The 14658-nt window shown below is 42.9% G+C and overlaps 1 protein-coding gene across 2 annotated transcripts in view; it reads right to left on the minus strand.

Annotated features, from left to right (window-relative positions):
- SMYD3 (SET and MYND domain containing 3) overlaps positions 1–14658 on the minus strand; it is a 642972-nt gene that overhangs the window by 576005 nt on the left and 52309 nt on the right. The gene's annotated exons all lie outside the window — the stretch shown is intronic.

Genomic DNA, 14658 nt, shown 5'->3' on the forward strand with positions numbered 1-14658 from the left:
CCTCTCTCCGCCCCACACTCCTCTCGGCCGGTGGGCCCAGGGCTGCCTCCTCTCTCTTCCTCCCCCTCCTCCTCTTGGCCAGCTGGCAACCAGCTGAGGGCTCCTGCAGTGACGGGGGCAGAGAGGTGCCCTTGGCCACTGCGGCTCCACTCCGGCCCCCAGAGGCTCATATCACTTGGTGGAGCAAGAGGGGTGGGGTAGGAGGAGGCTCAGTGTGACGGTTCCCTTTTAGTGGGAGCAGCACACAACTGGTGTTTTGGCCAGCTTTGGCTTTTGTTAGCTGTTTTTATCCACACACAGTTCCCCCAACACACACACCAGGGCTCCCTGCATCCATGTCACTTTCCCCACCTGGGCTGTGCTGTGAGGCATTAGTAGGGAGCCCTGATGTTGCTCCTCACTCCCTAGGGGTGTGCAGGGCAGAGGAGCAACAGTCTCAGGGAGAGTGAACATCAATGTCAGCAGTTTCATGCATCCAGGTCAGTTTCCTCACGTGGGTACAGGAGGGAGATGCAGGGGTTAGGAATGAAGGGGGTGTGGGGATATGGGGTGCAGGAGGGAGAGCAGGCCTTTGGGGCGAAGGGTAGCCTGGGGAGCACATGGGGGTCCAGGGCAATGAAGAGGCACCACGTCCATGGGGGCCAGGGGCACCAAAATGCAAAAACAACGAGGAGTCCGGTGGCACCTTAAAGACTAACCAATTTATATGGGCATAAGCTTTTGTGGGTAAAAACCCACTTCTTCAGATGGAATCATGAAGAAATGGGTTTTTTACCCACGAAAGTTTATGCCCAAATAAATCGGTTAGTCTTCAAGGTGCCACCGGACTCCTTATTGTTTTTGCGGACACAGACTAACATGGCTACCCCCTGATACTTGGTACCAAAATGCAAGTTCACCCAGGGTGCCATTTTGCCTAAGGCCGGCCCTACCACAGACTCTAACCACTAGGCAGGCAGCCAGCCCCACCCAACTCACAGCCATCTCCACTAGCCTCTCTTAGTCTACCTACATAACTTCACCTGAAAGTCATCATACATATGGTATTTTAAAAATACAGGGTTGACTTTGCACACACTCAACACCCAAAATTGCGTTTGCATTATTTCACTCTAGTTTCAACCAGATTCTCACACATACAGTACCACCACCGCCTGTAAAATGCTCTCTCTTCTAATAATCCACCATTTAAAAAAATAAAAAGAACCAATTTAATTTATTAGTTTCTTAATAGGATTAGTTACTTGTTTGACAGAATGGCTAGAGAATATGTGATGCTCACATGCCCTCTTATTTTGGTAGGCAAAATGGTCTGAAGGAAAATAATTACAGGGTTAAAGACAGTCTTGAGATCCAAAATTAAAGTAAAAAAACTCTGTCATTCTCTATTTAATAGTGATTTTTCCCATCTGGTATGCAAAAAGGATATGAACATCAACATGAAGACAGAACATCTTTTAACTGGAAATGACAGTGAACTGACTTTGGCAGAAGTTAAGAGAGAATTCTTCTATAACAAGTTCAACTCCCTTAAAGTACATATGCATACAAAAGATATCTGTCAACAGAAAGAAAAACAGCTGGCAAAATCCTTTTTACTAAATAAATCTTTCTTCCTGCAAGTATGTGTCACATGATCAGATTACTGTTATAGCATAGTGTGTATGCTTTAAATTAATTCTGAACCATCAGAACCATTTCACAAAGCATTCTGTGATCTCACAAACGAGTGATCAGCTACAGATGTATGATGTAAAATGTATTCAGTTATTCACAGAAACCGCAATGATATACACAGACATTTGTGTAGAACCTCCTAAAATGCAATACAGAAGACAAAAAATTGTGATACTGCCTAATGTTTGGGGTTTGGTTTTGCTTTTTCTAATCCACCATTGTTACAGTCTCCCCGCACACAGACATTTGTTTTTGCACAAAGTTATCTGTTACATATTTTAATGTTACCACCCAATTTTTTATTTTTTTTTACATTTCATCAAAAGACCTGTCTACTTCCAAACAGGGCCTGCGCTGTCTGAGGTTGGTACACAGGCAGTTTATGGACCCTCTTTCCAGTGCATGACTATCTCTGTGTTTTCTTCTCTTCATAGCCATTTGGTTCCACATAAGCAATCTCTCCTCTGACAAGCAGGGCACTCATCAAATCTTCAAATGCCAATGGACAGGTCAAACAAGGAAAGATTATCAAGTCTGTACTCCTACAGAGCTTTAGAATATAGCAAGTTTCTATGGAGCTAGGACTTTCAACACTTCCATTCACACTGCCATTTTACAATCTATTTGTGGAATCTAAAATAGACAATCCCCCCTTAACATAGATGTATTGTACAGCTAATTTTCCAGCATAATAAGAAAAAGACTTTAGCTGGAAAATATAATTTGAAGACACCTTTGCCTTTCACTGTAAATTATGTTTCCTGTTCTACCAGAGAGATAGCAAAGATTGCCAAAATATTTATTTGTATTTGGTGGGAATGCAAAGATCAGGTCCAGCAAGTCTGGATGTGACCAGACATGGTTTGTGTGAGCCCCACGATTTTCCCCCTTTTCAAACTTCCTATTTGCATTTTTCTGGGATTCTTCTCAGTTTGTGTTGTACTGGGCAGCTAGTGGGGACTAGCTGGGCTACAACAGAGTTGGAGGTGGCTTGAAACAAGGTCTCAGTGATGCAGGAAGCATCTGCTGTGTTGTCTGCAATCAGATCATGCAAGATACTGGTTTTGTTGGTGACTGATCTTGCAGTCATCAGCATGGTCTTGAGGCAGCTGTCATCTCCGGTCCTGGTAGTCGATGTTATGAGAGATGGTGCCAATCAAGGGACTGGCTTCAAATGCCTGGTTTTGGGACTATTTCTGTGATGTGGATGAGTTCCAATGACACCTAGGATTTGGATAATGATAAGGGATATTTAGGAACCTGGAAAGGGCTAGGATCCCATTTCTCCAACTTCCTTGGTCCAGCAGTGTTGTGTTGTCCTTTCACCCATGGAATTTGTATGGTGGCCCTTGTGAGGGTAAAGTTGGCATGAACGCATGCTAGAGTGCTGGAATGGGCACATGTTTGAGGGTGTGCTTAGTCAGATAACTGGGAAGATGAAGGGAAGATAGCAGGATAGCTTCATTGTTTTTTAGCTGTTGCTTTTGCTTACCAGTGTTGCTCTCTAGTGGTGTCATGCAGCACCGTGAAGAAGTTGGTGGTGTGAGCAGATGCACTTTGCACCAGGATTAGCTTCGGGATGATCTCAATGTGTAACTGAATGCATTACAATAGCCTAATCTTGATGGCACAAAGCTGCAGCAAAGCCCAAGCAAGCAAGGAAAGGATTGCACACCCTTCTCATCAGCTACAGCTGGCGAGGGGAGAAGCAATCTTGATCAAAGCTGCTATCTGCAAATCCAGGAACTGTTTGTATGTAGCAAATTAGGATCCAAATTGTGAACCTGAACAACAAACTTCAGGTATGCTCCTTCAAACCAAACAAGCTGATGCAACCTCTACCATGTCTTCTGGCTAGTTCCCCCAACTTGCTTGTCCAGACTAAGCCTTAACCAGGTAGTGTTCATTTAAGCATAAATCTCAGCCACATTCAAACCAGGCCAAATCAGCTGCTCCACCCAATATCAGAAAAAACAGAGACACAGCTGTCTCATCAGCATATGGAAAGCAACGCAACCTACATCTCCTCATTAACCTTGTGATGGAATGTTCACTCCATGCTAGCCTGGAAAGGGTTAATGTGACCCAGGAGGGGTTAAGTATCCCAGTAGGCCACACCTGAGATAGAGTTAGACTTGGAGTATGTCTGTCTACACAGCAACTAGAGACCTGCAGCTGGTCCATGGCTCGGGCTGCTGGGCTGTTTCATTGCAGTGTAGACTTCCAAGCTCAAGCAGAAGTCTGGGCTCTAGGACCATGCAACATGGGAGGGTCCTAGACCTCAGGCTCCAGTCCGAGCTCGGAAGTCTACAATGAAATAGGAAGTGAGGGCAAAAGGAAGCTGCAGTGTGGAAGCCTGCAGTCACTCTCTGGGCTTTAACAGGGAAAGAAGGAAACCTAGGAGAAGAGTAGAAGCCCTGGGAGCTTGGCCCTGAAGGAAGTGTTTACCCAGAAGGGTGGTGGAGTAGAAGCCTGATAGCAGTGGAGCAGGAAAAGGCTCAGGGAAAAGGCAGCAAGATTTGGGTCGGTGTAGACCTTAGCTGCTGATTCAGTGGTTCCTGAGCTGGAACCCAGAGTAGTGAGCAGGCCCAGGTTCCTCGCCAGCCACTGGGTAAGTGGCACTGTCTGGGCAAAAGAACAGAAGACCGTCCGAGACAGATCGTTCCATAAGACTTTGTTTCCCCAGAAGGGAAAAACCACAGTGACTTGGCCAGAGAGCCAAGCCACGAAAAGAGAGCACCCTGAGAAAAGTCGGGCACAAACTAGAGACAGAAAGGGACATCAGATTGGGCGGAGCTGTTCCCCAGATGCAGCCACAAGGAGATTCCCCGGCAGTGAGTAGAGAACCGTGTGACAAACCCACCTAAGTGTCTCAGATCTAAATAAAGTTACTACACCAAGACAGAATCACTACAAGAGAACAGATAAGCGGTCATCCAATGTTATGCTCTGGAATCTCTCAGAATTAAAGACACTCAAAAGCAACTTCCTGCTAGGAACCACCACGTTACCAAAACCTCAGACTCAAAGGAAGGTGGCAGATCTAAAAGAGTCAGTAAGTAAGAACATCTGATCCTCATCCATTATTAGGAGATCACTGACCACAGGTGGGCTCAAGATACCTCCACTGTTGCTACATCACTACTTTCTCAATTAAATTCCCCCAAAACATAAGTGGTACAGATCCGAGGCCGATAAGATTTCAACATCTACAAATAGTTTATTGAGCAAAGGCCAGGCACTCCTTAAGACACCCTGGGAATCTGCCTTCCCAAAGGGAGGTGTCAATTTCCTCCAGCAGTGTACCTAGTGTTTCCCCATTTGCTTTAACAGACCAGGAAGGACATGGTTCCAAGTCAAAGTTTGTAGCCTTAAGTTTCCTTACTACCTCCAGAACCTCAGGGAGAAAGACCAGCCAAAATTCAAGCAGATTCAAGCTAAATAAATCCAAGCAATTTTATTCACAAATAGCATACAAATTCCTCACAGTGAGAAGATTCTATAGCCAAATGGATGGCACCTTAGATTTACTAGCCTGTCCATCAACCAGAACTGTTCCACTGTTTGAGCTCTTGCAGATGCTGTGGTGGAAATGAAGACACCTTTCTTCACCTCCTGCACAACCACTGAATAAGATTTAAAATGCTCTGTCACAATGTCCTCTACACATGCTTCCAGAGCTTTGAGAACCCACATGTTCTCTATGCCCTACTGCCATTAAAACATCTCCACCAGGCCCTGTATTGTGAGGATCTATTGTTGGCCATGGGCAGCTTTATAGGACACCCTTCAGAGCTCACCACCACTGTGACGACATTAACCAAAGGAGTCTCTACAAAGAGATGCAAATCACATATCCCTGCAGAAGTTAAGGACTTTGTTTCAGCCACATGCCCAGGACCAGATTCAAATCTCAGGAGATGCACTTGTATAAAACCAGTGTCAGGATTAGAATCATGCTCTAAGTCTCTGCTGGCCATCAGAGTGAGAGACTGAATGTGAAAACTAAGTCAGAGTGGGTGGGAGAGTGCAGGATTAACTACAAGGCCATGTGAGTATGTGGAATGCAATGATTTTTCATAATCTGAATTAGCAAATTGTTTGCAAATGTTTTAATATCAGACCAAATACTGATTTTTAAGTTAATACCGGTATTCTAATCATTCCTGCTGCTTCTTATGACCTAAATGTGAAATGTGACTAGCAGAAATTCACCAAAAGTTTTTGGTATTTATAAGTATGAAAGCCTAATTCATATCTGAAAGACTATCAAAAAGCTGCACATGAATCAATATTCAGTACACTAAATGTTCATAGGGACACTGTAATGACTTACAATAAGTGTGCCTTTTTCAGCCATACCAGAAGTCTCGTCAGCAGCAGATGTCATCCATATGCAGGCCATCAGAGCAGACCACAATAAGTGGACAAAAATATTCCAGACTCTCCTTGCAGTGCCTTTTTATTGCACAGAAATAAATGATTTTTTAAAATGAAACTCATAATTTTACTAAACATAAAAGGACAAAGTTGGAGTCAGTCTTTCTAACAAAAGAAAATGGACTAGCTTTGGCAAAATAATTGCCTAATAACTTTGTGATGCCAGAAAACCACTATAGACTCATATTGTCCCTGTTTTACTGAAAATAATGAAGCTACGCTAAACGACAGAGGCAGGATGCGTGAAGAAAGAGCAGAGGGCAAGGAAAAGTGAGGGACAGCCTGTTCAAGGAGTTTAGTTTGGTTTAACATTTGGTTGTGCAATGGCACAAAACAAATAGCTTTAAAGTAATATATTCTACTTGTGCTGAATACATGTAATTCACAATAACCTTAACCAATGCTTTAATAAGTGCTCTATATGCTCATAACCACACACGCTAGAGGGCATTATTCCACTTAAAATGTGATTCTTATTTTTTATTTTGTAAATAGAGGTGAAGCAGTGAGTTGATGGCAAGCATTTGTTTTCGGGCACTTGGATTCAAATCCTGCTTAGGTCACAGATGAAATAACAACCTAATCCTACAAGGTACCGCACACCTCCTACATGTCATTAATTAATCAAGCCCAGCTCCCATTTATTCCCTTTTGAGTTGAAAGGGTTCAATACCTTACCAGATCAGGCCCTACATCTGGTGGTCACCATCCTAGCACAGAATGAAAATGTGTCTTCAAACACCCAAAAATATGGTACAACTGGAAACTGCGTTTCATTTGAGGTGCAGGGGAGATGCCAGTCAAGACAAAGCTTGGAGAGCACAAGTCTGCATTGTCTTAGAAAGTATTTGTGCTTTGATCACTAATACTGACATTCTGAGCATGTTAAATTTTTAGTAGAGAAGATCTCACCCAGACAAGTGATGAATTTATTTCTGATTCATTTTCAGGGGTGGTTGGATCTCATTCACTTATTTGCTTGACTTTTTATCTCTTTTCCAAATGTTTATTTCCTTTATGTTATTATTTAAAATATATACATTCAGCAGCTGTCAGGAAACAAAGTGCTGTCAAAGTCAGGGCTGATACAGGAGTTCACCAGAGTTGAGCTGCAAAAAGCAAAATTATTTAAATAAGCTATTTTATTTCCTATTTGGAGAAACTGTACCTGAGACAATGGGTTAAAAATTAGCCCAAATCACAACTTCTCCTCCTCAGGGCCTCAATCTCGCATCATGGGCTGTGCTATCAAAATTGGGACAGCTTCTGCCTAAGCCACACCAGTGTCTAAAGATCTGCCTGATTACAGTAAACTGGCCTTTCAGTTTACTGTATATACCAGGGATCAGCAACCTTTGGCACGTGGCTCGCCAGAGTAAGCATCCTGGCGGGCCGGGCTGGTTTGTTTACCTGCCTGCTCCAGGCCAATGGGGGCTGCAGGAAGAGGCACAGGCCGAGGGATGTGCTGGCCGCCGCTTCCCACCACCCCCATTGGCCTGGAGCGGCAAATCACAGCCAGTGGGAGCCGCGATCGGCCAAACCTGCGGATGCGGCAGGTAAACAAACCGGCCCAGCCTGCCAGGGTGCTTACCCTGGTGGGCCGCATGCCAAAGGTTGCCGATCCCTGATATATACAATAGCACATAAGTGGTCATTTAACATACAATTTTAGGGTTTGCCTATATTTTCATGGGATTTCTGATGAGTAAGCCCAGTTAAAAAGGTACCTGCACAGTTCAAACCTACCACTGATCAATCCACATATACACCATATAATTATTTTATAAGTACTGATATTTCTAAAATTCTGTTTTACCAGTTCTACCAATAATATGTACTAAAATGACCCTCTTAACAATCCAATTAAGAAAAGCAAGCCAGTCAAACTAGTCCTCTGCGTCTCACCCACTTAAAGCCAAAATATCTGTTCTACCTTCCTCTCTCTCTTTCTGACCTACCTCCTTCCAATATATACCCCATTAGTACAGTGGTTCTCAACCAGAGGTACACTACCCCTGCGGATATGCAGAGGTCTTCTACGGGGTATACCAACTCATCTAGATATTTGCCTAGTTTTACAACAGGCTACGTAAAAAGCACTAGCAAAGTCAGTCCAAACTAAAATTTCATACAGACAGTGACTTGTTTATACTGCTCAGTATACTATACATCGAAGTACAATATTTATATTTCAATTGATTTATTTTATAATTATATGGTAAAAAATGAGAAAGTAAGCAATTGTTCAGAAATCGTGTGTTGTGGCACACTAGTGTGTTTTGTACTTTTAGGTCTGATTTTGTAAGCAAGTAGTTTTTAAGTGAGGTGAAACCTGGGGTACATAAGACAAATCAAACTCCTGAAAGAGATACAGTAGTCTGGAAAGGTTGAGAACCACTGCATTAGTAAATACAATTGCTGAGAAATTAGCTGTAATGCATCCTACTTCTAGAAACTCAAAAAAGAAACAAAATTTCCAACTTCTATTTGATTAAATTCTACCGACTGGAAGCTTCACATCATTTCCCCCCCCCATGGAATTAAGTAATATCACAAATTTATTGAAATTAAATTTAGTCACTTCAGTGCTGGATCATTAGAATAATATTAAACTCTATATGAAAAACCTTCTTGTTAAACTGATTTGCCATTCATAGCTTTGAGAGCTAGTAGTTCCTAGATTATTATATAGTGGGGGAGGGGTGGAGTAGAAAGAGAAATTTATGTTCATAATATGCCATTAATGTCCTGTTTGAAATCAGATATTGTTTTTGTCTGGCATTGGCACAGCATCTTTCCAGTGAAATTTGGCATGCAATTAAATAACTTATTAAGAGTGTATCATTATGCTTTTTCAGTCCCATTAACTTTCTTACTGTTAAATATCAAAAGACAGCCTGGGGGAAAAACTTGTAAAATAAAACTAGCTACAAACTACTGATAAAGAGGAAAAAAATCCAGTATATTTCTGTTTCTATCATAGAATCATAGAATATCAGGGTTGGAAGGGACCTCAGGAGATCATCTAGTCCAACCCCCTGCTCAAAGCAGGACCAACCCCAACTAAATCATCCCAGCCAGGGCTTTGTCAAGTCTGACCTTAAAAACCTCTAAGGAAGGAGATTCAACTACCTCCCTAGGTAACCCATTCCAGTGCTTCACCACCCTCCTAGTGAAAAAGTTTTTCCCAATATCCAACCTAAACCTCCCCCACTGCAACTTGAGTTGCATTACTCTCTCCTACCTCATGAAAGGGAGTGGGATGGGATTCTGGCTTCCATCAGGGTCCTTTAACAGGCCTGAGGTATAGAGGTAGGATGGCCTTCACACTCACCCTCAGGTTTATATTACCCCCAGCCACATCTGCCATTTGGTGCCCACATTGGAAAAGTCCTACAGGTAGTTTGAGTATTAGTTCTTTTTATATATAACAAATGTAAAAGATTTTGATTTTGGCTAATCAGTGTGGCACTTTAACTCTGGAAACAAAAATAAGTTTTAATGACCTCTTATGAGGAGACAACATCAGCTTAAAAATCATATTAAAGCAGGAATTTCCTTGTCTATTGTAGAAATAATACCTTTGATTATTAAGGAATAATTTTTATCATTTCCATTTAATTTTCTATTATGAAGTTACTTTACTTTCTACCTTTCCTTCAGCTTGGTCAACAACAATGAAAAACTCCAAAAAGGTATTTCCAGATTAAAAATTAAAATTTTAAAGTGTTGGGAAATAGTCATACAACAAACAAAATTACACTTTTTAAAAAAATGTGTGTTACTATCACAAAGACAGCTTGGGACTCTACAGTGATACTGGTATATTTCATGGTGTGCAAGATTATTTTCCCAGTAATTTAGGATTCCAAATGAGTTTATAATGAAATACTGAATAAGTGTCATTAACGTTCACTCCAAGTAAAAGAACATTTTAATCTGGCATTTCTTTTCACTCCAAACACTGTTCATCAAGCTGAACAGTCATTTCACTGGACTGATTGTTCCTAACAAACACAACAATTTCTACTTAGTACAATAGGCCTTGAACAAATATTTTATAGTTATAAAAAATACATTTGAGTAATCCAAACAAAGTTCGTAGGATGCTAGGCATCATACAAAAAACTGGAACAGTCCCAGTATAACCAAGAAGTTTAGTCATTAGCTGACTTCATTTTTGTTTTTAGTGAGTTTCACTTTCAAGCTCTCATTGGGTTACGCCCAATACTGCAATGGCAATGCTTGGCTCTCAAACACTACAAGGGAATAAAAATTATTAAAATGTTTAGGGCAGTGATACACAGACTGAGGCTTCTGAACAGCAAGTGGGTCTTTAATGTGTCTTCTGTGGCTCTTTGCAAGCACGTGATATTAAAACACACTGAGTAATTTAATTATTAACCAAGCTAAGTTAGTAAAATCATCTTGATTGGTTAATATGTTATTAACCAATTATAGCTGATAAAATAATACTTGGTCAGCGATTTTGCGGTGAGAATAATTTTATATCTATCTAGAGTGCGGCTTACTCTCTGCCTCGGTGGATCCCACGCTTTCTTCTAGCGGTGGGTCAGGATAGCGTCTTGTCTCTCAGAATTTCCCCCCTGTTTATAGTGGGTGGGGAAATTCTGTCTCCAAGCAGCTGTCCCATTTCTGGCCCTGCTAGACCCTCACTGCTTCACTGGGGCTTCTGGCCTCCTTGGTGGACATCCAGTGAGAGGAAAAGTGCAATGGGGGGAAGCTGGTCCCACCCTCTACTCCGAGCCCCAACCCAGGGACCCTAAAAGTAGCAGTCTCACGCTGCCAGGTCCCAGGAAAGCTGCTAGCTTCCCTGGGTTACTGTCCCCACTTTGCTTGGGCGAGGTTCCTCCCAACCCTCCTGCTGGGGAAGTGAGAACCCCTAGGCTATGGCTACATTAGCGCTTCAAAGCGCTGCCGCGGCAGCGCTCCCGCGGCAGCGCTTTGAAGCGCTAAGTGTAGTCAAAGCCCCAGCGCTGGGAGAAAGCTCTCCCAGCGCTGTCCGTACTCCAGCTCCCTGTGGGGAATAACGGACAGCGCTGGGAGCCGCGCTCCCAGCGCTGGGGCTTTGACTACACTGGCGCTTTGTAGCGCCGCAATTTGCAGCGCTGCAGAGGGTGTTTTTTCACACCCTGCTGCAGCGCTGCAAATTTGCAAGTGTAGCCATACACCTAGTCTCTGGTAGCCCTTCCAGGCGTGGCAGCACCACACCAAACACACAGCTCAGTCTCTCTCCTCTGGCGGGTCCTTTTCTTCAGATCTTTGGACCTGGAAGGGTCCTTAGCTCCTGTTTAGGGTATGGTTTCTCCCCAATCTCTATACCTATGGGGTTCTCCCGATCCTTGTCAGCTTCCTCACCGCTCAGCTCTCCAACAGCTTGCTTCCACTCTCACGCCTATCTCCCCCACTGACTGGCTAGGGGAAAGGCTTTTAACCCCTTCTGGCAAGTTCTTAATTGGCTCCAGGTGTCCTAATTAACCTGGAGTAACCCCTGCTCAGTTACCAGGGGAAGAGGGACTTGCTTATCCAGAGGCTAATATACCTTCCTTCCAGCACTCTCCTGTAGCCGTCTGGCCCTGTCACACACACGTATATGTATGTGTACACACACACCCATGTATGTGTACACACACACACACACCCCTCTACCCCAATATAATGCAGCCCTCGGGAGCCAAAAATCCCTACCATGTTATAGGTGAAACCCCGTTATATCGGGGTAGCAGCGGCAGGGCTCCAGCAGTGATTTAAAGAGCCCAGGGCTCCGGCCACAGGGAGCCCCGGGCTCTTTACATCGCCACCCAAGCCCCGCTGCCGGAGCCCCGGGGTAGCGGCAGCAGGGCTCCAGCAGTGATTTAAAGAGCCCTGGACTCTGGCCGCTGCTGGGAGCTGGGCCCTTTAAATCACCACTTGAGCCCCACTGCTGCAGCGGCAGGGCTCCAGCGGTGATTTATAGGGCCCAGGGCTCCCTGCAGCAGCCGGAGCCCCGGGCCCTTTAAAGCGCTGCATGAGCCCTGCTGTCGGAGCCCGAGGGTTACCGCGCTATATGCGAACCCGTGTTATATTGGGTTGCGTTATATCGGGATAGAGGTGTACACACACACACGCACACACACACACACACACACACACACACACATAAAAACACACACACAAATTATACACACACATACACACAATATTTCCCATCATATTGTTTAAATATGAATATACAGCACTATAGTAAATGAAACAATGAATTCATACTACTGCTCTTTTGGGTAATGCAGATCGCTAATTTGGCTCCTAAACCACTGAGGTCTGAGTGGTTTAGAGCTAGACTGTGCTAATAGCACAAAGCCCAGAGCTGCACCTTCCCAAGGGCTGCCCCAGATGATACACTGCCTTAGAGAATGATTTTATTTATTTATTCAACAGAGCAGCTGTAAACCCCCCAATTTCCTCTTCAGTTAAACTGTGGCAAGATTAAGATGTGTACATTCTTCCTTGCTCCTGAAGTCTGGGTTTTTGTTGTTGTTATTGTTTTTTTTTTAAATAGATAAAACAATACTGTGGAATTTGGAATTTGACTGCACAATTCTGAATCCTCACCCCCTCAATAAACTAGTTTAGAAACCTTGAGCACATTTACTACAGAATAGGTACTAAACCACACATCCTTTACAGTTACTGTGTGAATGTAAAACAAGAGTACATATCCTTCTGTAGATTTGAGCCTTTGTCAGCCACATAAATTATGCAAAAAACACAGTAACATCCTTATGTAAAGTAGAAGCAAAAAAATCTGAACACACAGTAATGTTGTTCCAATAACTGTTATGTCATATTTTATATGAAGGTTTCTCCCATGAGCCTGAGATTAAAAGTGATTACTGCACCAAGATCACTGGCAAAGCTCATCAAGCTGCAAATTGATTTGAGGGTCTGTTTCCAACATTAGATATTATTTCTCTCCTAGCACATAGTATTATTAGTTTCCATTCTGCTACAATATAACTCATTTCACCAGTGGCACATTGCTTTTTTAAAAATAAGCCCAGGGTAACTGTACAACAAATAGAGTCTTCAGTTATGCATTTTGGGGCATACCTATCTATAAATTGTATATTATAATACAAAAAGATATGAATTTTGAAAAATATAGCACTAATTGTATCAGTCTTAGGAGTTAAAGAAGGACAAAAAAAATAGCTCTTAAAATTGACTTCAATAGGCGTTTTGCCTGAGTGGGGACAGTAGGATTGTGTCTGCAACAGTTTAGCTTCCCCTCAGTAGGAGCTCACAACTCCATCAACATTAACAATAGACACGAATGTATCAAGCACACACTAGACCACTCAGGGCCCCAGGCTATCAGGAGCTGTGTGCCCTCCGTGCCCATTGACTTCAATGAGAGTTGAGGTGTTCATTACCTCACAGGATAAGGCCAAAATACATTCTGTGCTAAAAAAAGTGCTATGATAAAAGCTGAAAAACACTTCTATGACAGGTATCAACCTTGACTGCTACTAGGAAAAGGCAGAAAAATAAAGTGAACACTGCATTTTATTTATTTTTCTTTTGAGGTGGTGAGAGGGGGGGGGGAAATCACAAGTTCTATTACAGAGTATTACTAAATCTGCTACAGTTGGCAAGACATTTTCTTAAGGCAAAAATTCTAGAGAGCGAGATGATGCATTCATTACAATTTGTAGCTAGGTTATTACCCATGATAAATTGATAACCATTCATTAACTTCTGAGTGCAACAGACAACTGGCAGGCTATTTCATGCCTCAAAGAATTTATAGCAAAAGGGAGAGAGGGAGATACAAAGTCACCTGTGCTGCGTATCTGAAAAATAAGATGGATTTTTAAAAATTCTGTCACCTTCAGACATAAAATGGATCAGTGTTTAAATGGCTTTCTATATGAGGATTAAAGAATTCATGCCAAATCATTGTCTGTTGTGATTGGAGGGGGTGGGGAGACAGCACTTAGTCTTCATTTAAAAACAAATATTTCTTACTCTTTGTTATGAAAGAATTTGAAATGAATTTTATAATTAACACCTAAATGAACATAGACAAGAGTGATCATTAAATTCACCACCAGCAGCTACAGCTACAAGAGTTATAAAATAACATATATAGATAGGTACAATTTATCAGGCTCCAGAGGGGAGGGTGTGATAGTTTCTTAGGTTGCCCAGGACTGAGTCACCTTGATAGCCTCCTCCCTCAGCAAGAGAGAGACATGCTTGTGCTTGTGCTTAACTGCATGTCCACTCCCAGGCACCCCCAGTGTTTTAAGCTACTCAAATGATCTCCTCACAGCTCTGCCAGCCCCTACTACAGGTAACAATAGTATACCCCAGCCGCTGAGCCCCACTGAAAGAGTACCCCTGTAATATCCAGCCCCTGTCATCAGCCATCCTCAGAAATTACCAGGTTAGCTGTCCCCAAGGGAACAGTATACACACAGCTTGATTGGTAGAACTTGGGATCAGGTCCTTTGTGACATCACTGCCCTGAGATATAGT

Source organism: Mauremys mutica, chromosome 3 (genome assembly GCF_020497125.1).
Source record: "Mauremys mutica isolate MM-2020 ecotype Southern chromosome 3, ASM2049712v1, whole genome shotgun sequence".
Classification (NCBI taxonomy): Eukaryota; Metazoa; Chordata; order Testudines; family Geoemydidae; genus Mauremys; species Mauremys mutica.